The 25,502-nt window shown below is 43.3% G+C and overlaps 1 protein-coding gene across 2 annotated transcripts in view; it reads right to left on the minus strand.

Moving 5' to 3' along the window:
• Nucleotides 1-3,890, minus strand: part of USP9X (ubiquitin specific peptidase 9 X-linked) — a 96,270-nt gene extending 92,380 nt beyond the window's left edge. For both annotated transcript variants that reach the window (XM_069027638.1, XM_069027558.1), the window contains exon 1: nt 3,568-3,890. The gene's annotated coding sequence lies outside the window, so the exon portion shown is untranslated. The remainder of the gene's footprint in view (nt 1-3,567) is intronic.
• Between the last annotated feature and the right edge of the window lie 21,612 nt (nt 3,891-25,502).

Genomic DNA, 25,502 nt, shown 5'->3' on the forward strand with positions numbered 1-25,502 from the left:
AGAAAAATTCAAGTCTCACTGCATGCAAGTACCTGCTTATAGAAGACCTTTCCCTCCTTCACCTCTGCTATGGAATACCAGAACAACATTTGGTAATGTAAAAAATAATGTTGTGTGTTTACAGATCACAGATATCACGTGTGATGTAAGACAAGTCTACAGGAACAGCACACAACATTGCCAGCTTTGCAAAAGACAAGGACTACAATGCAAGACAGACATTACCAAGTTGTGTTTCCAAAACACACCTCGAAGTACAGCTTTAAATTTAGAATTCTGATTTTAAACAGGGGTGATCCAGATAATAAAACTGGGTGCAGCTACACAGAGGTTGAAGGGAAGACACATCCATGTAAGAAAAACTTAAGATACCTGCACAAGAGAAATCATGTCCACGTGTTCAGATTACGATTAAGGCTACCATCCAGGAAACAACTGTCTACAGGACACAAAAGCCTTCACATTTACAACTTTTCAAAGGAACGAAAAATCCAGCGAAGTTTCTTACATCTTCAGATAACCACTTCACAGTGGTCTCTGCAAGTGCTGGATAAGCAAGGCTCTTGTGATTATAAGAGAAAGAATTAAAGTAAGTGCTACAGCTTCAGGGGTTTTGAAGGGTTAGGACTGTCTTCAAAAAAAAATCCTGATTTAAATCAAAAACAGTAAGGGATGCCTTTAATTAATCTACTTCACAAATGAGGCTATCCTGATCCAAATGTTTTCAACATATACTTATTGTTGATCTCTTAGAATAGATAAAACAGTATTTCTTAAAAAAAAAAAATGAGTAAATACATACACATGCATGTACTTATATATTTATATACATATATATAGATATATCTCTACACTCAGAGTATTGCCCAACACAAAAGTACTTTCCATTCAAATATCTGAAATAAGTTCTGAACTTGTCTAAAACAGAGCAGGAAGGGCAGAAACACTTTCCATGGAATTTAATATATTTTCAATATGCGCCTGACAGAAACAGAACTTCAAAGCCATTTAAAAATGAATTGTTCAAAATAATAAATAAATTAATTCCTATCCATTCCTACCCAAGACTGTATTCATACTGGAAGGTCCTAAACTAATTTTAATTTCAAATATAAGATGTCTTGGAACAAAGATATTAAAGGTACCTTTATTTCTTAAAAGTCTATTTAATTTTACAAAATAGCCACTAATCACTATTTTAGTTTATTTTGAGTGTCTCATCTATGAATTTCATATTATTAATAAAACGCATAAACATAAACATGTGCCTTTAGAACACAGAGTAGTTGCACTGGTCTGTTTCTGAGTACAAATGCACCACAATGTGGGGAATATAAACGTTTATGTAAGGGTGACAGTGTTCCACAGAGACAGAAAACAGTTTTGCTACCACTGTCTTTATTGATTATCACCTCCAGATGCAGTCTTCCTGTCAATTCCATGGGCAGAGAAATTGCCACAAGGGCAAATTCTGCAAGACATGAAGCAGCAGCCAGGCAAGATTAAGACAAAAGCTTCCCAAACGTAACATCCTGAAGACAAACTACACTAAAGTAAAGTACAAGACCCACTGGAGAGGGAAAAGTTACTATGGTACAATCTTACATTTATTTCTGGTTAATTCCCTCCCCAAAAACATGCTGATAATTTGAGTTTCTTCCACTGCAGCTTTATGATTATGTTTTTGGGTTCTGTACACAGCTATCATTAAGCATCACTGTTGCCCAGGGTATTGCAACAGAATAATCAATACATGTTCTTCGTATTAGCTACTGTAGTTTGCTGGTTCAAAGAATAAACATTATTTCAACTCCAAGAATCAAAAGCATTATTTTAGAAATCAAAACAAAAGAAGCCCAAGCAAACAAACAAAAAAAACCCCAACTCCCTCGTGTATGACTTGGCTTTTGCAGAAATAAATATGCAACTTGATCAGCAACATTTTCAGTGGGGAGGCCTGACAATTTCTCAAGTAAAATATGAAAAAAAAATTTCCAAGTATAATATGAATAATAAAGTTAGCTGCCTGCAGCTTTCAGTCACCCCTAAATCTTTCTTACTAGGCACACTGTTTCAATTTCATAATCAATAAAGGTCAATCCCCCAAACACCCATCAACAGCTCCTTCCTAAACGTAACAATTTTACCACCCATTTGTCATTCATCTGAGAAGCTGCTGAAAAACACAGGTTACGTGGTCTGCCTGTCATAGCAAGTGTTGCCACAAGTATACTGAAGAATGCATAATAGTATCCCAATTCAACAACTTTTTATAAAAATACAGGCCCCAGTTCTGCAAGTAGGTCAGCAAAAGCAGGCCTTGTGCTGGCTTTGAGCCTGCGACTTCAGAGGGTCTTTGGACTGATACAAACGTCCAGTTATATGAACACAACTGCAGAACTGTGAGTATAAACCGAGTTGTACTGATAACATGAAGACAGCTGAGACAGACACAATATGTCTGCAGTGAGCCTGGGAGTCCCTTGAACATTTAATTAGAACAACTCTTTTCTGAAAGGTTCTTTTTTTCCTGTACAGTTGCAAGCTACTGCAAATCTTCAAAATACCTAACTGGACTTCTGAAAAAGCAACCTGAAAATGAAATATGGCATCTTAAAAACTACCCCAACATTTTTGGATGCTTCTACAAGAAAAAAAAAAATATCACTTAACAAAACAAATAATTTTCAAAAGCTATTCCCACTGTATACAAACAAAGCTGCACGAAGTGGGACGGCACATGTTAACACGGTGGTAACTAACACACAAAAAACCCCAACAACCCATCCAACTGCTGAAATCCCGTTTTCTCGAAGACAATAACAGAGAGTATCTACGGCCAAACTACACGCAACTACCCCTGCCGCACACGTCGGGCAAGGGGAGAGGGCTGTACCGCCTAAAATAAATCGCTACAGACAAGCCCTAAGACACAACTCCGAGGAGAAGCAGCGCGGTGAACTAGAGGAATTAGATGAAAAGCCACGAACGTTTTTCGTACATGGAAGCCGGGCCGCTGGAAGCCGAGGCCAGAGGAGTGGCCTACGTGTTAACAGTGTTTACAGCGGGCGTGAACGAGCTGGTGCTGGTGGATTTCATTGAGACCGTCGGGAAAGCGCCTCGGCAGGGCCTGATTTCCAGGCGTCGCCCGGGCCTACGCGGCCCCAATCACTCCACCTCAGTAATGGCGTTCGGGGCGAAGGGAAGCGAGAACCAGGGGAGGCGATGCCGGTGCAGCGCTGTGGAGACGCACCGGGCCCTCCTCACCGGGGGGGCCCGGCCAGAGGGGCCCCGGCGGGGCGGTCAGAGCCCCCCGAGGGCGCCGGGCGCTCCCCCCCGCCGGCAGCCAGGGATGAGGAGCCGTCAGCCATTTTCCCTCGCCCTCCAAAACACGGCGGTGCGGGGCCGACACGCCGGGGCTGCGAGGGAGGCGCTGCCGCCGCCTTACGCCCCGCGGCTCCCGGGGAGCTCCGTCCTTCCCCCCCGCCGCGCCCCGGCCCGCGGAGCCCCATCCCCGGGGAGCACAAACAGCTGCCCGGCCCCGCCCGGGCACCGCTCCGCACTCACCCCCGCACCGCTTCCCCTCGTCCCGCGGCGGCTGCTGCGGCGGCCCAGAGCCCTCCTGGGCGCTGCCTCATGCCCGGCGGCCGGCGGGGCACGGTCTCATGCCAGGCCGCGGCTCTGAGGGGGCGGCTCCGCTTTCCCCGGTTCCCACTCGGTTGCGCTGCGGCGGGAAGCGGGAGGGCAAATCCGGCGCCGCTGCCCGCGCTCCGGGTACCGGCCCTGAGCGCTTCTCTCTCTCTGGGGCGTTTTTCCTGCGTCACCAGCTGCTGCCCGGCGGCGGCGGCGGCGGCGGCCCTGCCTGGGCTCGGGCTGGGGCTGGGCCGGGGCCTGCGCGTTCCGCTCCGCCCCGTCCGGGCACCGGGCGCACGCGAGGGGGGGGTGGGCGGACGCGCGCCCGGGGCTCGGCCGGGCGGGGGCGGCCGGGCCGGGCCGGGCGGCGGGAGCTCCGCGCTCAGGGCTCGGCGGTGCGGGGGAGGCAGCGCGGAGGGAGGCTGCGGCGGCGGCTCCTCGCGCTCCCGGCGGCGGCGGCGCAGCCGCGTCTGGCGGGGCCCCGTGGGCAAGATGGCGGCGCCGGCAGCGCCTTCCGCACCCGGCCCAGCGCGGCGGCGGCGGCGGTTCGGCCACCCGAGCGCGGCGGTGACGCGCTGCCCGTGTGCCCGCCCGGGGCTGCCGCTCACGGCCGGCTCCCCTGTGTGTGCGTGTGCGGGGCGGGGGCGGCGGTGAGGGGATGGACAAGGACTGTGGGGGCACACACACGCACAGACACACACACGGCCGGCGGCGCGCGGGCGCGCGCGGGGCCTGTCTCGCGTCGGTTGGGCGCGCGCGCGCTCTCCATTGTGGCCCGCGCCGCCGGGCGCGCGCGGGGGCCCGGATGATGACGTCAGGACGGTGACGGTGATGACGTCAGCGAGGCCGCCTCCCGCAGCGCTGGGGACGGGACGGGACCGGGACGGGACCGGGACGGGACCGGGATGGGACCCCGGGGGTGCCGCGGCGGCGGCTCCGTCCGTCACCGCCAGCAGAACTGGCGCCCGGTTCGGGGACATCGGCGCTTTTTAAAAGCCAAACGGAGCTTTTGTTCCTCTTCCAGGCTGCCCAGGGCAGCGGTCACAGCACGGAGCCTGGCGGAGCCGAGGATGCGTTTGGACAACGCGCTCAGGCACGTGCGGTGACTCCTGGCGTGCCCTGCGCAGAGCCAGGAGCTGGGCGCGATGATCTCGATGGGTCCCTTGCAACTCTCAGTATTCTGTGGTTCTTTGGTTCTTTTTCCTTTTTTTGACACATCTGCATTTACATGGGCACGGTGTGAGATCAGTAGAACCCCAGCCTATGTACGTGCTTTGTATAGTGTCTCGGAGGAGTTTAAACCTGGATTTAAAACCTGAAAAAACGGGGAAGGATGCGTTGTGGAAGGACAGAAGTTTGGCAGATATGGGGAACTCGGACTTCAGGAGTACCTGAAGTGGTGTTTAAAGTTATCTTAGTCCGTATTCCAAGGTCAAAGTATTATTTTAACAACATCATTCAAGAATTTTGGAGAAGGAAGTGAAAGATACGGTACTGAGCTGAAAACACAGGAGGAATTTAGGCTCCGTGGGTTGAAATTTGCTCAAGAGGCTCAGGCCAACAACCATAACTCTTGTGCAAAATGTTTTATCTTTTGGACCATGCAGCGACAAAAGACTAAAAGAACGATTGCTCATTGCAGGAGTTAGAACAACATTGGAACTGGGTGGGTGTTTTTCAGTAAAAAGCTAGAGCTCAAAACCAAGTGGTGATAACTTCTGATATTTCCTAATTTAGCAGAGTTACTAATCTTTTTTGCTGATCATTAGATGGTATTATTTGGGAAGGAAATCTGAAGTATTTTTCTGCATTAGCCACTCAGTAAACAAAACGAGGGATGCAGCTGCTTCATCACTGTACAAATGCAACAGTTTGTTTACTGAAGGAATAGCTTTATGTGCATTTTCATCAACAATAAAAACAAGCCATAACCATGGTGAAAGTCTGCAAGTGTGAGCCTTTCGTGTTTGGGTTAGAAATACATGTAATCATATCAAAACAGCCCTTTTCATCTCCCTGATTTTCATGCTTCTGGGCATGTTATTGTGGCTTCCTTTTCTGTCCCTTATCAACTACCTTCAGCTTTTCCTCCTATTTCCCATTTATCCAGTTGGTTTACCAGGGAAAGCATTTTAAATTACTGCACCTATAATGCTTTTACCTTGCCTTGCTCCACCACAGTATTCTTCCTCAAGCCCTTCACTGTTTATGATCACCTACAGACCCCTCAAACAATTGTCGTTGTCTATATTTTGACACTTATCTTTAAAAATAAACTGCTGTGTTTGTTGATGGTCATTTCTTTTTATTGTTAAGTAGACCTTTGTTTTAATGACAGGCCAAATACTGTGTTCCTTCTAACTACCATGGCTTTTTTTGGCAGAGCCCAAGAGTGACACATTGGTGGATTTTTATAATGTGGGCAATTGTCCACCAAGAAATTGACTGTCAGTTCATGTAACAGTCTACAACAACAACAACAACAAGATATGAACAATAGTTGTGGAAACAACGGTGGTACAACTTGTGGCAAGTATTCCCTCTTGTGAAGAAGCATTCCTTCAGCCAAGAGAAAGAGTGGAAGCTTTGGTTATTTTAATTGAAACCTTAGGCTTGGAACAGATGAAGAACCGATTCACCTTCAACTCCCTGGGACCTTGGTGGTATTTTTCAGGTTTTTAGATTCTACTTCATGTACATTTTGCAGGAGTACAGCAATACTAGAGGAATTTTGCATTTGCATGGGAAAAAAACCAAAACTAGTGGTGTTTATATTTGACCTCCTGCCTGGTCTAAGGGTGTATTCTGGAGTGCCTTGACAGACCAGCAGCTGCTTGAAGCCATGCTAATCAAAGGTCACAATAGGCTGAAGCACACAGCTATTTATGGCACCAAATAAAAGAAGATACTGGGTCTGCAATGACACTGTGTGGTTCCTGAACCAGTGAATTGCACACTGACTTCTGGCTGGGGAATTCTTCCTGCTCCCCCAAACAAGAATCCATGCCAGCCCCTCTTTGCTCAGGCTTCTGCTGTTCTGTGGGGGCATTGCTGTGGCTCACCTTGTGCTACACTCTTCTGCCTGAAAAGGTTCACACACCCCAACACTGCAAGTAAACGTTACTGGTTTGTCTTTGTGCAGCAGCTGTGGAAACAAAAGGATACAAGTGAGATAAATTGCTGATTAAAGAACACCCCTGAGATGGGGACAGAAGTCAGTAGGCATTCACAAATCTCACTAAGTGCTCCAAAGTAAGCATCCACACAGAGAACTGTGACAGAATTCTGGTTAATTCCCCGCTGTACACATCTGTTGGTATGACTAGAAATTGTTGGTATGATTAGAAATGCTTTTCTGACATCTTTAATTCAGTGTGAAAATGTGGGGAAGGAAAACATTTCCCTGCAGGCTTCCCTGCTCCAGCACTGCAGCCAGTCCATTAAACAAAAAGTGAAACCAGTGGTGAACTAGCTGAAAATGAAAAACAAAACATTCTGGTGAGGGAATTACTCAGAATTTAGAAAATCTCTGTTAATGGGTGTGTTTATCCCCAGTTCTTAAACTCTGGTTGACGCTGCACTGCTCTATGAGTAGACAAAAATGAAACTTATAACGCTGCTGATGCAGAGTAAAGCTGTGGAGCTTTGCAGTGGGGAAGCAAAAGGGGGAATAACAGATAAGAGAAAGCAGACTTTTTCCACAGCCCCACAAAAGATCATTTTTTTCTCCTGGTTCAGCCCCTTGGATGCTGCATCACACACTGTCCACCAATGCTCAGGAAACAACAGGTTGTGTGGCAGTACTTACCCTGCATATAAATTAACATTTAAAATTAGGGGGAAAAAATTCCCGTGATAATGACATATCAAAAAGTTGCAAATACTCTTCTGAAGTCATGCTCTATCTCTTTTCTGCTGCAAATAAAGGTCAAGTACAGACATTTCATTTTAGTTTCTCCTGAGGTGACTGCTTTTAATTACCATTCCTCACATCAGTGTAAGACTCCTCTTCATAGTGGTAACTTTCCATCTTTCAACTTCTGTTTCCTGACTGTAAGAGATATTAACAGTGATGCTGGAGTGGGCATAATGTCACTCTTGAAAAACTCATAGAAGCAGTTAAATCTCTGTAAGTTTGTGCTCCATACTTACAGGTACAAGAGAATGATTGCTTAGGTAGAAATCACAGAAATTTTGTAAGAAAAAGATTTTGTGTGGACCCGTGGTCTCTCACATTGAGGAAAGGATGGTATCTGATTAGGAGCAATTCTTGTGATAAGAGAAACATGGTGTGGCATTTTCATGTTATTCATTTAGTTGTGCACGTATGGGTTAAATGAACAGCACAAACAGAAATTCTCAGTGTGACTACCACATGCTCAGATGTTGCAGAGACCATTTGTCCAAAAGTCTGTTTACAGGCCTAAAAGAGTATCTCGTCTATCTTTTGGAGAGGGAGAAATTCAAAATATTTTTCCTGTCTAGTTCGTTCCTAGCTGAACTGTCCTCAGATAAACCATGTGGTGTCCATGTGAAAAGCATCCATCTTGTAGGACTTGGACAGAGTTCAAAAAATTGATTTGACAACCATATGGTGCTCTTCATCCACATGAACCTTGAAGAAGTTTGACTTCCTTCCATCCTTAAGAGTAGAGTGAGGGAAGAAGGGAAACTGTTCTTAAAACTTGTCAATGTTGTTCCTAAATATGCTAGATGAGGACATTGTCCAAAAAAAAGGCAAGAAATTCTGTAGATTTGTGAATTACTGCAATTTCCTCCATTTTTCTGCATGCCTCTCTGCACACAGAGTGTTTGTCATTGCATGGGTAGGGATTTGAGGGAGCCTGTTGTGCACAAACCCCATCCATCACACGTTATACGATGGCCATTTTCTCCTCAGTAGGGTTTGTAAACACGAGCATTGCTATGGGCACAGCAGAACAGCAGCAGCTGGTTTTCCCAAGGCTGAGCATCCTACATCCTTCCAACCCTGATCTCCCTCCAACCCTGAATTACATCTCTCATGTGCTGGAGTGCCTGGTTTATGTTGAATATGCTGGGCTAGTCAGGATCTTAACTATCTAATAGCAAGCAGGAGGAATAATAACTGAGTCGTACTTCCCTTTCCAACAGTGGGCATTTCTTTGGCATTTCTTCCTCCTCTTGCTAGCAGTCTTCCTAAAATTTTGTAGGAGTTAGTATCTCTTTGAAAGCCCTTTTTCCTCATTCAGGGTTTACTGAAATTGGCTGAAAGGATCAAGGGCAAGTGATAGGCAGAGGCACAGGCAGGCAATGGGATCACATGAAACCACTGTCATTAAGAAACCATGAGAAGTTTCAAAACTTCAAAAGAGGGTAGTCTGATAGAAGGGTTACCACTACACTTTTGGAATGGAAAAAGAAAAAAAAGGTGTGATCAGAAACAATAGGAAAGTATTATTTAAGAGTAAACCACAATTTTGAAACAAACATGCTAACATGATTTGAACTAAAACAGAGATCCATTTCAGATCTTGTATCAATGGTTTTATCTCAGCTTTAAAAATAGCTTCTGAGAAAGGCTTAAATCTAAAAATATTTACAGAAAGGAAGTTTGCAATTTTGTAAAGCCAGGGTTTTTTTCTTTCATGTGACTAAAGATGTTCTTTTTTCAGTCTAAAGAGGGATTTCATAGAGGAGCATGCAGACTAGCAGGATTTTGGAACCTTTAGTGATGGGTGTTCACTCCATTCTTCCCTGTTTTTCTTTGTTCAGAAGTTTTTCTCAACTATCTATATTTTATTGCCAGTTACCTGCAAGAACAATTCCCATTGTCAAAAAAAAAAAAAAATCATTATTTCTCATTTGATGAAGGGCTACAGTAAGCAAATGTCAGTTGACATGGATGATTTGTAAAGACTGAATTTTGATAACTGCTATTGCTATTCCATTATCTCTCTGTGACAGGTCACTTCAGAACACAATGCAAATTAACTGCATGCCATGCTGTATTTTACATAGCCCTGTAGCCTTTCTGAGAGATTGCATTAAAGTACATTGGATAAATGTGAAGTAACTCATACTAGGACTTTTGCAGCAGTAGTGTTATTTCAGCTGGAAGGTTCACAGTAGTAATAATGTTTGAGCAATAGCTCTGTCTTTGTAGCCAGAATGGTATAAGGCAGTAAGCAAGCCAGAACTTGTAAAGAGGGGCAATATCTTTTATTAGATCTGAAAACAGGCTTGTATGCATCAAAGCTTGTCTGTTTTTACTAGACATATCAGTTGGTCTACTGAAACAATATTTAAATAGATCCTTTATCATCCAGAGGCAATCTGCTTTTTCTCAGCACACTAGTTCTTTTCCATTTATTTTTTTCTATCCCATTATTTTGAGAAGGTAAATGTAATTCAGAATCTAAATATGTGGAAATAACATCAACGGACAAAAGCTGAAGTCTATGCTGTAAACAGAGGTTTATTTCTGTGGTTTGACTGTCTTTGAATAAGAAGCAAAACGCTCTTTAGAAGTCCAATTGACTTGTCACTACTTCTGTAGTTTGCACTGCTCTCAGTTACAAATTGAGACCAAATGGACAAATCTGATATCTACAAGTTAATTTTCTTTTTGAAGTCTAAACTACTATAATTCTGGAGTTGTTCTGCTTTTAAACTTATTGCTGGTTATTTCCTAGGTTAAAATGAGAATCAAATTTCATATCATAACATCCCTTTAATTATTTGCTTTTTCCTTGTGTTTGTACTTTTGCATGCACATGTAGTAAGGCATGGTTAGACGTACTTCTGGTTTTTTAAATCTGTAACAGAAAATCTTAACATCTTTAACAAAAATATAAAATAAAACAAAAATGGACAAAATAATGTGTTTTAACTTCCCAGAGACAAGGTAATTATTCCTTTATTTTCTGAAATGACAGAAAAAATCTGAAGTCATCCATATTTTGTGCTCTTCTTTTTTTTTTTTCCCCTCTGAATAAGATGGACCAAATTGCCAGCAGCTCTTAAGGATTTTAATTTGTGACTATACATCATTACAAAAGACTAATTCCTTATTCTTCTCAGGTGGAGAATGCAACTGAAGTCCACAGATCAATGCCACTAATAGTATTAATTTCACCAAGTAATAGTAGACTTTGTAGTTTTCCTTGAACCTTAATTTGAGGAATGTTACGAGTATCAAAACCATATGGCTGAAAGACTGTGTCCAACTGCACAGCTCTAGCCTCTACTTAGTGAGCTAAATCCATCATAAGTCTGTCTGTATTTCAAAGGAGAGTGAGGCTCCTAACATGTTAAATAATACTCATTTCAGCTGGATGCATCTCGCTGGTTTGTAACCACCTACAAATGGGGCACCGTGTCAGCCGTGGCTCCCTGGCATCTCTGGGCAGACCATGGCAAAAGGCAGCATTCCCTGAGCACAGCTTGCCCCATTCCACCTTTTCCCTCCAGAGCTGCTTTTCTTTCTTCAGTAGCTGCAGAGAAAAAGTGAATGGCTACATAACTTTCAGCCTGGCTGTGTCAGGTGATACGAAATTTGGGTTCTCATCCAGTGGGGTGTCTGCCCAGAAGTGAGTTTGCAGCTGCAAGCAACATGAGCAATGGCCCATTAGCCAGCAGGAACCCTGTGTTGGGTTTGTGTGGCCAGGTTTGGTACTGAGGGGCTACAGGGGTGGCTTCTGTGAGGAGCTGATGGAAGCTTCCCCTGTGTCCTATGGAGCCAACACCACCCAGCTCTGAGACAGAGCAGCTGAGCCCGCCAGTGATGATGGGAGCACCTCTGGGATAACTTAAGAAAGGGAGAAAAACCTGTTGTTCAACAGCAGCCAAAGAGAGGAGTGAGGATATGTGAGAGCAACGGCCCTGCAGACACCAAGGTCAGTGAAGATGGAAGGGCAGGAGCTGCTCCAGGTGTTGGACCCAAGATTCCCCTGCAGCCATGGAGAGGGCACAGGGAGATTCCCCTGCATGGAGGGCACAGGGATACAGAGATCCACCTGCAGCTCGTGGAGGACCCCATGTTGGAGCAGGTGGATACCCAGAGGAGGCTGGGACCCCATAGGAAACTGCACTGGAGCAGGCTCCTGGCAGGAGCTGTGGCCCCATGGAGAGGGGAGTCCATGCTGGAGCAGGTTTGCTGGCAGGACTTGTGACCCCATGGGGGACCCAAGTTGGAGCAGTCTGTTCCCAGAGGACTGCACCCTGAGGGAGGGTCCCACACTGGAGCAGTTCATGAAGAACTGCACGGGAAGAACCCGTGTTGGAGCAGGGAAGAGTTTGAGAAGTCCTCCCCCTGAGGAGAAGGAAGTGGTAGAGACAATTTCCAGTGAACTGACCACAGTCCCCATTTCCCGTCCCTCTGCACTGCTTAGGGGAGGAGGTAGAGAAGATCAGGAGTGAAGCTGAGCCCAGGAAGAAGAGAGGGGTGGGGAAAAATGCTTTTTATTTGGGTTTATTTCACATTACCCTACTCTGATTTGATTGGTGATAAATTAATTTCCTGAAGTTGAGCCTGTTTTGCCTGTGACAGTAATTGTTGACTGATCTCTCCCTGTCCTCATCTCACACATGAACCTTCTGGTGTATTTTCTCTCCCCCATCCAGCTGAGGAGGGGAGTGACAGAGTGACTTTGGTGGGCACCTGGCACCCAGCCAGGGTCAACCCACCACAGTTTCCCTCACGCAGCACAGGGACAGCAAGTGGGTCACAAACTGCCTGGGCCACAGGAAGAGAAACGTGCTGCCCAGAGCATCTGAAGTGCTCAGGGAGCAGATACAATGGGTGCTGCATGTAGTGGGCTTGATGACAACCACTTATCTGTTTTACCAGACATCGATGAGGTGCCACAGCAGCCAATGGGAGAGAAAAATGGGGTGGTAAAGGAGATGCGATAATGGGAGTCTGACCACAAACAAGTCTTTCCAGGAATGGTTTCTTTAACTTATCCTAAACAATGGGCTACACTGTCCAAGTATTACCTACACAGTACTTGAAAACCCCCACTCTAATAGCAAGCAGCTGTTTGATTGAATCACATTTATGCCCTTTGCTTAGTGTTCCTGGACATTTGTGTGATTCCAGCTTTGGTCAGCTGTTCTTCTGGCTGATCCTCCAAGTGAGTGTCTGTCTTGCACATGAAGATCCTCACTGCTTGACTTCACTATTGCTCATTTCCCTCCTTGAAAGGCTTAATTCATTTTATCAGGGAGTAGAAATTACAAGACAACTATTGCTTGATGTGTTGATTGAAAATTTTGTGTCCAAACTGTTCTCTGGATTCACACATAAGTGTATTCTTCAAAGAATTGCTTTAAAATTTTCAAGTGGACTCAGGGAATGTGGGACTTACCACACTGCACGTATTTTTCAGGTGTAGATCTTGGAGTTGCCCTAAGAATGCTGAATTTAGATGCTGATGGTGCTTGCAAGAACAAATAAATTACAGACTGGCTCAGTCTCATACATATGAAGAATTCATCAAGATCATACCTGGGTTTTTTTTCAATTTCTACATGAGGTTGATCGGTTTTTGCATATCTTTAATAGTGTGCAAAGATCATCTTTCAAAGTTATACAGATGCCCTCAATGGCAAAATTTAGTATCAAGTATTTTAACTCATGTCAGTCTATCTTACTATCTGGGATAAGCACCTGATTAATTCAAAACCCTCTGGAAAAGAGTTTTCTCAAGCTCTGTTCTTTATTTTTTCGAAGGAATATTGTTTCCTCACTATTTAATCTCAAAAAGAGACCAAAAAGAGAGATGAGAAGTTGAAGATTGGTATTTTAACACTACTGAAGTTAACTTGGAGCACATTTACAGACTTCATGTTGTCTTCATGTTATACAGAGACATGGCAACAGAAGCAGAGAAACAGGAAGAAATGCATTGTTGCCTTCCTCATTTCCCTTTCTTGTGTTCAGGAAGGACCATCTTAATTCCTGATTAATGATATTTACACTCATATTGGCTGGATACAAAAATTTGAAGTAAGAAAAAGTTGCCGGTTTTCAATGAATATTGTTTGGAATATCTCCAATTCCATACATCAGGACAAAACATGCTGAATTTTGAACATGCTAGAAAGCTCTGTTATTCTTGCTAAGTCCCTTCTTTCTTTATCTGATTAAAGAAAAATTCAAGTTAAAAGTTGTAGCTAATATAAAATCTGAAGCTTAATACATATTACAATTACCTACATAACTGTTTCCCACATAGCTGTAATACACCAGCATTTTTTCCTCTGTTCTGACACATCTCTTAAGGAAGTTTCTCTCACTAAACCCTACTGGACAGTAAAGGGAAAGAAATTACTTACCATTAAGTGCATTACTCAGCTTCTATGAATGCAAAATTTTAAAGCCAACAGTCTTGTACACACACAAAAAATAAAGAGTATTATTCTTGCCTAAGTAAACACCACACATTCACTTAGGGAACAACTGCATCCTAGTGTGGAAATATCATTTAAAACACATTGCAAATGAAAGTGTACCATCCACATTGCAGCTTGTCACACAGCACTCACTGCCTGATCAGCTCACCCAAGATGTAGAAAATTTCAAAGACAGGAAGCAACTTCTCCTCCCAGATTCTCATTGCATTAATTAGCTTTGACTTGTCATTCCTTCCATGTATGCAGAGAACTTTAACTTCGCAGAGATCCCTAGCACTGCAAGATGAAATAATCTGTAAATTCTGGGGGTTTTGTACAGCAAAAATGGGTTATGTATTCAACACAGGCAAATTACAGTTAAAAGACCTATCCTATGGTAATCAAAATATGAGCTATCAGTGTCAATTTTATTAGAAGTACTAAATAAATATATAGAAGTGTTTAATGCAGTGGTACAACTACACAGCTGTTCACACAGGAATAAATGTGAAAAAACCCACACAGCCTTCAGTCCCTCCCTGTCATACATGTGTATGCAATGTATTGTTAAGTGATGGACAAATTGTTCATGCTTAATTAAAAACTAAGAAATAATTACAAAATTTAGTACGGCTTTTCTAGCACCTTAACAAGGCATAGATATATTGATTGTGGAACATCAGATAGTGTGGATTATTTTGCTGCAGCTATGAGGCTTGTAGGAAGAGGGAATAATTTTCTAACATGCTCTCATAGTTGAAGAATTGAGAGATGATCTCAGACACACAAAGCCATTGTTCTGAAATAAAAAGCAAGAGATTTCAAAGATCTGTGGGTTGGACTGGGTGATCTTTAAAGACTCCTTCCAACACAAACTATTCCATGATTCTCTGAGTCAGTAAGATAAAGATGAATGGGGGATGATGGCTCAGAGCTTAGCTGGGTATGTACCAATTCGATTATTTGGGTTAGTTGTGCTGCTTAATAGTGCAGGTGATGGGTCCCTGTGGAGAATGGGGCTCCTCACTGCAGGAGAGAGGAGGATGCATGGAGAAATGTCAGGTTTACTTCCTCCTGGGGCAATAAAAGAGAGAGACTTGTACTTTATAACCTGTACAGCAGGGAGAGGTTAGCAGTGGACAAGAGAGTTTATAAAATGTCAAAAATATGTCCCTGTCAAGCCTCTTATTTCTGGGATTGTGCAGAGTATAGATGAGTCCATAGTTACTAGGCTCATCCTCAGAAGGTTTCCCCTCAGGGTCCAGACTGAGGATTAGGATGAAATGACCCTTTTGAGAAACGGCCACTGACTGCCAAGTAGGTGTTTCTTCCCCTATGGGCATTTTGTGTGAATTCTTCCTGAGTCACAATGGTTATTTACTTAACTTTCTTGCAGTCATGCACTGGAGGAAGCATATCACGTTCCTGGACACTCAGGGATAGGATCCAGGATTGTTCTGCTGTAGTTGGTATTTCCTCTGCTGTGGTGATGGGCAAGAGTTGCTGAGTTTCACATTGTTTAACTGGGTTCAGTCTAGATGTGATTGGTTTTCTTTAGACTGAGTTTTGTTCTGCTCACACACTTGGTGGGACTGGAGAATGGTTTGGAGGCAAGGATGGACAGGTCTGTCCATCTTTCCAAGTAAAAGCTCCTCCTCTGTGGAATGTTACACCTTTATGATTTTCTGCATAGATTACTGGGCAAGGTATGCAATAGTCAGAAGTGTATCACCAACTGGAACTCCTCACATTGAGTGTCTCTTTAAAATGAAACTTACTACTTTAAAGAGCTATTTCTGCTTGAGAGTGAAAGTAAAACAAAGGGGTTTGCTTAAAACCACCAGCTTCACTCCTGCTGTATTTTTGTCAACAGTAAAACTTATAAGAACAGTATGTAACATGAAAAAAGTTTGTATTTCCAATAAGAACTGAGATAATGAAGGAGAAATAAGTAACAAATGCAAAAAATAAATCTCTCTAATGCAACCAGCAAGAAAGTTTGTTTCATTTTTCTTTGTCCTGGAGAATTCATTCCAAGATCATAAAAGGAAATGTATTTTATTTTATTTTATTTTATTTTATTTTATTTTATTTTATTTTATTTTATTAACAAAAGCATTAAAAAAGCATAATGTGATGGACTTGCAGATGACAAAATTGCCTCTCTTAAAACATAAAAGATCAAAATGTTTGGTACTAGGGAGGAACTGAACAACAACCAAACAAACAAAAAGAAGTAATTTGTTCTAAAATTTCTTTGACTCTTGCTAACATAGGAAAAGATGAAAGAAAAGCATGAGTAATTAAGATTTTCATTAAGGTGTTATTTTATTATGTGAAAAGGAGCACTTCAAGACAGCTGGAGGTGTCTTGTATTTTGGGATCAGGAAGATCCCTTGCTCCCACAGGTATGAATGACTGGGTAGAAGAGAGTGTCCAGCTCAGCATCCTGGTGGGAGGCAGGAGCAAGTTGTCACCACGCCAGGCTTGAGGCACCACCAGTCCCAGTGCCCAGCTGGCAGTCCCTGGGGAGTCTCTTTAGGAGAGGTGTAAACCAGGGGACAACCTGCCTGAGTTTATCTCAGTGAGAGAGGAGGACACAAACACAAAGGAAATCAAATTGCCTTAATTCTCCCAGTTATTGCACAAACTGCACACTACAACAAGAAGACAACAGCTCATTGCCTCTGCATGGTGGAGCAGGACTAGCAGTCTCTAAGAGTCATGGTTTGAAAGGGGGTGAACACTTGAAAGATCTAAGAAATTGTCTTGACAGGTGGGATCTGGCTTGGAAAGAGGAATAGTATTATGAAAATATAAATGTTTAATATTTTATGCTGTGTTAGGAGTGCATTCCAGATTAAACAAAAATTCAAATTTTCTTCAACATATGTACAACAAACAGATCATGAAATCAAACTCAAATAATAGTTACAATTTTTTTTAAAAATCACTCTCTGGATTCATTTATTGCCTCTAGGAAGGCTGTTTTATACATGAAGCTGTTTCTCATCCTTAAAGGCTGGTTTAAAATGTTACATTGGGAAAAGCAGCAAAATAAAGAAAAAATACTAGAAAAGAAAGGGTTCATTTCTTTCTTCTGTGTTAACAAGGAGGATACCATATCAAGAACATTGTCTAAGACTTAGCAAATTGAATTTCTGAGAGTCTGACTGCTAAGATTGTTCAGTCCCCAAAGACTGTGGGAAGATTATTCAGCCATGAGTAGACTGTGTCACTGTTTTCATATCTTATCTGTGAGGAGCCAGCTCGACTCATGAGCATTTGCAAAAACTGGAATGTGCTACAGAGATGCCAGAGTGACTCTTGAGTCTGCAATAGTTCTGCCACTGGGTTTTCCTGTCTATAGTGTCGGGCTCAGGCTGTCCTAGGTAGTGGAGACCTGGTGGCATAAGGAATATATCATGTGGATAAGGTTGGTGCTATTACTCCTCTTTTTATTCTAACCTAAACCCCATATTATTACCTGACAAGTGGTGCATGATTCCTAATCTGTTAATCTAACATGATTTAAAGGGATGATAAAAATAATGTCTTGCTTTACAGGCATTTGTTTATAAAAGTAAACTTTATCTAATGCACAAAAATTAGTGTGGATAATTCCAGGCTTACATTTCATACATCCCAGTTCTTAGAATTGATGTTTTTTAAAATAAAATATTAAGATGATGTGTTTCTGTAACATGTCTTATTTAGCAGTTTTACTGAATCATTGCAGTAAATATTGATTTAGGCAACCAAGTCTCCTGAGAGAAATTAGGCACCGAGGAACAAACTCTGCCTACAAAAACAAAATCAGATGTATTTAGAGGTGAGTAGTGCTTGTATTAGAGACTTAGAATGGCAGTTTTCTGATGTCTTATTGAATATTTTTATTCTATTTGGAGGCTGGACGTTTCAGAAGTTTTTGTAGGAAGCTCAGCACTGCAATGATGGCTGAGCTAAGTCACTGGCTCTTCAGGAGTTCAACTGCTTTGATCTGTTCAGATGTGAATTCTTGGGTACAATCTGGAGGACAAAGGTTTGGATTCTGCATCAGGATCACGCTGCCCATCACATCTACCAGCCACGTCCAGGACATTTCTGAGAACATGATTAACAAAAAACAGAGGAAAGATTGTTATAACTTGTTCTAGAGGATCTACTTTTCATCCACTGACACATAAATGAATGGATATTTTAAATTTTCATAGGTGAGCACTTAAACACATTATTGGGCTTTTGCTGAATAATTTTACTAGTGATATTTAATATTCTCTGTTCTGAGCAATATAAGTATGATTTTTTTGCTTATGAAAAAGGTCTTTTCTTCAAGAATAACCATCTTCAGCATATGTTAGAAATGGGGTGACAAGTTAGGATAAGAACCAACAATTCTCAGTTTCTGTATGTAGTGAAATACTCCTAACAGGCATCTTTGCTTTTAGCCTACTTTTGTCTGCCTACAAAGAACTTTGCTTGTCAAGAATTGTAGGTACCTACTCTTCAAGTGGAAAGAATAGCTGGCCTCCAGCCTCCCACTGGGAGAGCTGAGAATTAAAAAGCTCTTTTAGAGAACCTAAGAATGGCTTTAGCCCCTTCAGCAGCTGAATAAGGTTTTATAATAGAAGTGCAAACGCACATTCTGCAACTCTCAGTGAAAAGCTGTCATGATACCACAGTATTTGCAATCTAAACCTCAGCTTTTCTAGGCATTCTCCTGCACTTTATAAGTGCTTCTTATGTACAAATAATTTCTGGCATGGCTCTTGATAGTTCTTGATAAATATTTGAAAATTATAATCTCCTGTTACAAATGTGAATTAAACGGGTGTGCTGGGAGCTTTCTCCTCAGTACACAGTGTACAGCAGAACGGGCAGGGGCTGTCTCAAATGAGCTACAGAATTGTTAGCAGTGAACATCACACACCATAGGCAGGTGTGCACCTGGCTGCCTCAGCTCAGTGGAGCTCCTGGCATGCTTGGGTACTGCTGTGGGTGGGGACCTTTATAAATGCACATGACAACAGCTCCTGCCAGTGCCAAACTCCTCAGCATGAGCAGCAAGAACTTCTGAGCTTCTTTGATGCCTAGAAGAAATAGTCACTACTCAGGACACAAAGGTTTGTACATCCAAGGCAGCATCAGCTGCTGCATGAGAGTGCAAGTCATGGAGCTGTAAATCCCTCCCAGAGGGCTGTGAAAGCCACTACCCCAACCCCACTCATCTTTCCAGGGAGATCTCATTGCCCAATTCTTCCTGCATATTCTCCCCTTCCTTCAGTCCTGCTGGCTTCTCTTTGCACTTGTCCTTTTCTTCTCTGACCTTCAATGACACAATACCACACCATCCATCATAACTTTATCTCCCATTCTCCCCCTTGCCCCTTCCCTTGCACCCTTCTGCCTCTGCTCCTTGTGGCTCACTGGGAGATGCCTTTTCTCTCTTTGGTTTCCCTTTCTTCACTCCAGCTGCCCTGGACCTTTAGTTTCTGATGTCCTTCTGTCCCTCTGTGCCAAGGGAGGGACAGTGCTGGAAAGGTGTGCCTGTTTAAGAGGACAAGGGATAGTTTGCTTTCAGAATGCTGTGTTTTTAGGTCTGAGGCATTTAAGACATATGTATTTTATAGAGTCAGGAGTACATCTAACCCCATTGCATGCTCCTACCTTGTCTTCTGTCCTGACAGTTTAAAATGGGTGACATTTCCATTTATCCACACTGTATCATCCCATATGTTCTCTGCCTGGTCTAGCTGCAGTCTCTCCTTGGGCATGTGCACATGCAGCCAGAAGTTGAGGGAGCATAACCCAGTTTCTTGCTGTCCACCCCAGGGGGAAGAGAGGAGAAGCTGAGACCAGAGTGACTGCACAGAGGATTCAGTCAATTCCCAGCCTCACGCCTTCCCACTCCTCCCCTGTTCTAGGAACTCTCCAGCTGTCTCTGTGTTTACTTCTGCCTTCCCTGTGGCATCTTCTTAGAGCCTCTGTTCCTCTTTTGTATGCCGGAGAGAATGTCATCTGCAGCCCTCTTTTTTTCTCTTCTGCTGGACTGGGCATGCCTGGGCTCCTCCAGAGCTCTTATCCTGCCAAGGCAATGAAAGACAATGCATTCATTGCTTCCCCTCGTTCATGCCATCCTTAACAACAGCAACAACAACAAAATCCTTTCCATCCCAGCCTGGTTCCTCTGTGCAGTTCTCAGCTGACTTTTTAGTAGGCCTGTGTTTGTCATTCTGAGATTGACTGCACAAAAACTGTAGGTGTAAATTTAATAAAAATACATCTGTAAACATTACAGCACTCAGCACCATGGTTTTAAAAAATGTAAAGTAAAGCTGGCTGTCCATATCATAGGTTTAGGGTGGTAGCTAGCTTGGCTCTATTTCAAGGTTATGTTCCTTGATCCTTTTCCAGGTGAGACACTAAAGAAAAATACTCATAACATTTCTGAAAGGAAAAGAAGAAGCATCTCAGACTGGTGTGGTGCCCTATTGTAGCACTCAGGATTTTTTAGAGCTAGATGAAAGCAGGAGAAATTGGTGACAGGAAGGGTCAGTCAGTTGCAGGGGGAAAAAACCCACAAAGGTTGCCCTCCTGGCTACATTCATGGACTGGATGACATTCCTGCTGCACGACAAATGTGCAGGCATCATCTTCCCAAGCTGGAAGGAGATACAGCAAGAATGTGGGAGAAACCAGATGAAGCCAAGAGCATGATGGAAGGATTTAGGAAATTAACCCCTTCTTTAGGGAAGGAACTAGGCTAGTGATAAATATCCGTAAGGGGAGGGGTGGTGAGGGAACAAAGATGGGAAACGTGTCAGGCATGCTGAGAGGAGGCAGGACAGCAAGACATGGGATGCAGACCCCCTAAAAACTTGTGCAAGTTGGTCTCTAAAGGCTTATGTGACCTTTTACAAGCCTTTAACCTAGACATTGCTGAATCCTCATTGCTCAAGTCTCCATGCTCTTGGTTTTGTCCTCTTTCTGTCTTTTCTGGGCTGTCTGTGATGCTTTGGTGTTAGAGCAGGAAAGCAGCCCAGTTTATGGCTTCTACCTTGCAGCATTGCTGCCCAGCATATTTACTCCTCTAACAGTGCTGACAGTTTGTCCTATCAATAGTCTGAGGTGCCATTTCTGGCACAATAATGGTGAACAACTGTAGTGGTGCGACAAAAAATGAGGTTCCTGGAGCCTTTATTCCATGCACCCTTGCAAACCTCTGCATGGCCTCCTGACCATCTGCCTGCATGAGCTTGGCAGAGCCCAGGTGGGTTGTGGTGTTGAGGACCACATAGAGTGAAATAAAGCATCCCAGCTCCCAAGAAGTAGAGCCTAAGGGGGAGCATACAGCAGATATAAAGAGTGATGAAGTAACTGCATTTGAGCCTATTCTACTTCCAAAGTATATAGTGGATAAGTGGGAAGGCAGCTTACAGTGGATATGGAGTCATCATTAAAGCAAGGCTGCAAGTTCAGCTTGTGTACATCTCCAAACAAGGGAGGGCAGCAGCTTTTTTCATAGCTGGGTTCAGCTGTCTCACACATCCCTGTCTCACCCCTCCTCCCACTCCTGCATCCTGAGAAACACAGAGCTGTGCACCTCCAGATGAAGCTGGGAAAGGAGGGAGGTTGATCATTAGGCTTTCTAGATTCCTTACTGCCAGACCCTCCAGAATCTGCCTTGAGCAGCAGTGCCCCCCAAGCAGCCTTTCTGCAAGATATCTTGGGAAAGCTTGAGGTGTGGAAGCAAAGCTATGGGCATGCATGGAAACAATCCAGGTTATGCCATCTCAGCTAAAGGATCCCTCAGGATGCTCCAGAGCTTGGTAATTTCAGAATCATGGCTGTATTTGACAAAGCAAGCCTGGAAAGGTATCATCAGCTTTGTCTGTGTCTTCTCTGAGAGGCTCAGTCCACTGTGGCAAGGCCAGTGTGTGATGTTCCCTGCGGCTCTGAACAAGTCCAGCATGCACATGCAAATGGCTTCTACTTTCAGTCTGATGTAAACTCTGGATAATGTCTACCCAAGTAATAGGCAACTGAATAATGGACAGTTTCAGGCAGTCGTAATGTAAATGTCTATACTACTTGGCATATATCTACAAATAACATTTATCTTCATTGTAAGCTTACTGAATCAAAGTGCCTACTGGAAAAAAGCTTGGAAACATGCAAGGAGCCCCTGAGATCTGCACCAAGCTGGACCAGTGGAACAACAGAAGGTTTTCTTAAGCTTATTGGCAGTTGACCCTAAAATAAAAAGCTACAGTTTTAACAGTTTACAGACCACGATAGAAAAATAAGCAAAACTTTCATGGCTATGTGCTCGATTTCCTTGTTTACCACAAGGCTGTATCTTGAACAGTCACATTTCAGCTCTATTTTTAGGCAACATTCATGGAGAGGAACCACAAGATCCAGAGCTCGTATGGGCTGTGTGTTTCCCAGGGAGACCTCAGGGAGCAGCTGATGTCTTGTTTGCTCTTCCAAAGCGGGGGGGCTCTTTCCTGCCACAACTCTTTCCTGCTCCCTCTTTCCTGCCACAGCCTTCTGAGAAGGGCAAAGGAGGCCATTTCTTCCTCACACCCCATGGGATGTGGCAGGGGCATCCCCACAGACGGACAGTGCTGCCAGCACTGACTCTGTGCCACATAATCCCAAAAACAACCTGCCAAGAGTTGCTGGATGAAGCAGAAATTGCATGTTGCAAACTAAGCCCAAAGTTTAATCATTCCTGAGGTAATGTACATAAGAAGGAAATGAAACTCCTCTCTAGAAGAGTGATATATTTGCTTATTGTCTGAGGAACTAAATACTGTGAAAAGGAAAACAGAGTCTGTAAAGTGTTTTAGCCGTTTTTTGTGCAGCTCAGAGGGCAAAACCTTGCTTTTACTGACTATAGGCATAGTGGTAGAAACCATCCCCTGGTGAAAGACTGAATTTAAAGTAGAAGAGTTGATATGATTATACCATAAAATTCAGTCATACTGAAAATGAAAGCAAAACCCATGAAGGATTTACATGAATCCTTAAAGTGACATTAACTTCATGAAAAACCCACTTCACTTTGTCTGCAAGCATCTCGGAGCAGGAGGATTTAGTGCTGAGGAAGCACACAGTTTATTTAAACTTACCCTTCAGCAGCTGCAGAGGGAGTTGAAACATCCCCACATCCCCTCAGGGGCTCCTGGATGAAGGTGATGGGTTTGGTTCAGGACCATAGGGGAGGTGCAGCTCTCATCGCTCTGTTAAGAGAAATAATCTGGGAATAACTGCTGGGATGCTTATATGGCATAGCTAACACAAATAAATCAATTTAGCAAATGCTGCTTTTCCCTTTCCCCCTAAATGTGTTCATGGATCCTGTGCAGCACTTACAGAGGTCAGGCAGAGCAGCAGTTTCCCTCATAATTCCCCCTTTTTAGTCACATTTGACAAAACTGTGGTTTTTCTCTCTTCTTGGAAAGACAAATGTCTGATGTCTGCTCAAATTTACTGGGTAAATAAAACATCGGGTGGTGTCCCTGTGTGCATTTAGGAGTGTAAAAAGCGGCAAAATAGGTTTGTTTGGGCTGCTCTAGACTAAGGGCAGTCATTCCCACAGCACCCACCTCTGTGCTGCCTAAAGGCAGCCAAAGGGCCTCTCTCTGAAAAGGCCACACATTTACCTTTGGACAAGCAAATCTCCCACCTTTTAGCTTTTATTCCATTTGCCCCCTTCAAAGATAGACCAAATATGATGATTTGCTGATAAGATTCGATTATAATTTTAACCTGTTAAATAAAATTTGTACAAGCACAATATAATGGTTATAATTATAAAATATAATTTAGTATCATTATTATCAATATCTGAAAACAGAGCTGGAATAATACCAGTATGACCAGCAGCAGAGAACCCATGTCTCAATGCTGAGTCTTTCTAATGAAGATAAATTGCATTTAGATACTTTCATGCATGCTTCAGCCTAGTCAAGGCAATTTGTTGTTTTTTTTCTCTTTGAAATAATAAATTTCTGTCTGTACCTCTTACCTCCAAACCAAGTAAATATAATATGGTTGTCAAAGAAACCTTGGGAATTACATAACAATCAAAGTTTGGTGACTACAGATTAGCATTTGTTTAATTCTTTTTGCATTGAGGTTTATCATTTAATGTAAACTCCTGGTAATCCCAAAATAATTCACAGCTTTTTAGTGGTTTCAATAGGGCATCAAAGCAGACACATCCCAGAGAAATGAGGAAAAAACACCTCACAGTAAAATAAAACAACCACTTTGCCACAAGAAAAATGCTATCAACTACAGTTAAACTTTGTATGATGTATGTAGATGTAATTTTTTGCAAAAATATGGGCAGCCCCTACCTATTTTTATACCTATTTGGTTATAATACTTTTATAACTGGTATAGACCCACAAATGTATTTTCCCTTTCCTGGTGGTGCTGCAGCTTGTCTGGTTTTGCACCTGACAAGCTGAAAGCATCTACATTCTAACCTTGTCCAGAAAGAAGATTGTACCAATTTATCTCAATCTTTTCTAAATTGGAGTAGTTAAATTGATACGTGTGTGTGTGTGCAGCTGATGGTGTTGATCTACACTTCTCTTCCAATTAATCTCTCTGGCAGCTGCAGCACATCCTGCCTACCAACCAGTCCCTGAGTGCGCTTGGGAGAAGTTCAAAGACTGCAACTAGAAAAGGACTGGGCTGCAAATGAGCCAAAGCAGAACTGAAACTGAAGTCCCAATGTGTTTTGCTTATTGCTCAGACCTTCTTTGTAGCGCGACGTCTCACCCTGCCCCAGATTAGGAGGTTTGTCACCAGGGACTGTTTGAAGCCTGTTTGATAGACCACATTTTCTAATGCTGTTGAAATACATTGCCCTTTTTAGAGGTGCAGTGTAGAAATAATTATTTGTCTTTATAGGACTCAAGCTTAATAACCACCTTTAAACTTAGTCATTCTCGCCTTTCTCCTTAGGATTTAATGTGACCAACATTTAAACAGACAGATTCTGATGCTCCCATCACTCTTAAGTGGTTCCTCTCACCACCAGCATCTTGTCCCTGTCCCTGGGCTCCCTGTTTCACCACATTATTGTAAATATTTGTGCAGTTCCTTGAGGCAAAAAAGGGAAAGAAGAAGAAAGGGTTGCCTTTAATTGTATCAGCCTCCTGACACTACTTTGCCTGTGGATATAGAACCTATTTTGCAAGAGAGGGGAGCAGGCAGCATGGCTGAGAATGATGGCTGGGAGCAAGGGGAGAGGAGGGTACCACCTTTCAGTGGCTGTGCTGACTTGGAGCATTTGTCAAGCTGTACACCCTTCAGATCAACCTTTTATTTCACATGATGCCTCCTCCTAAGGAATTCTCCACTGGCATTTGTCATGTTGACTAAGTATATCTAGTGGTGTCTCATGCTGGGAGCTGAGCCTGTTTGGGGCTGACTCTCACTGCCTGGGATGCCACGTAGGAGTCCTGGCC

This window comes from Aphelocoma coerulescens, chromosome 1 (genome assembly GCF_041296385.1).
Source record: "Aphelocoma coerulescens isolate FSJ_1873_10779 chromosome 1, UR_Acoe_1.0, whole genome shotgun sequence".
NCBI classification, from domain to species: Eukaryota; Metazoa; Chordata; class Aves; order Passeriformes; family Corvidae; genus Aphelocoma; species Aphelocoma coerulescens.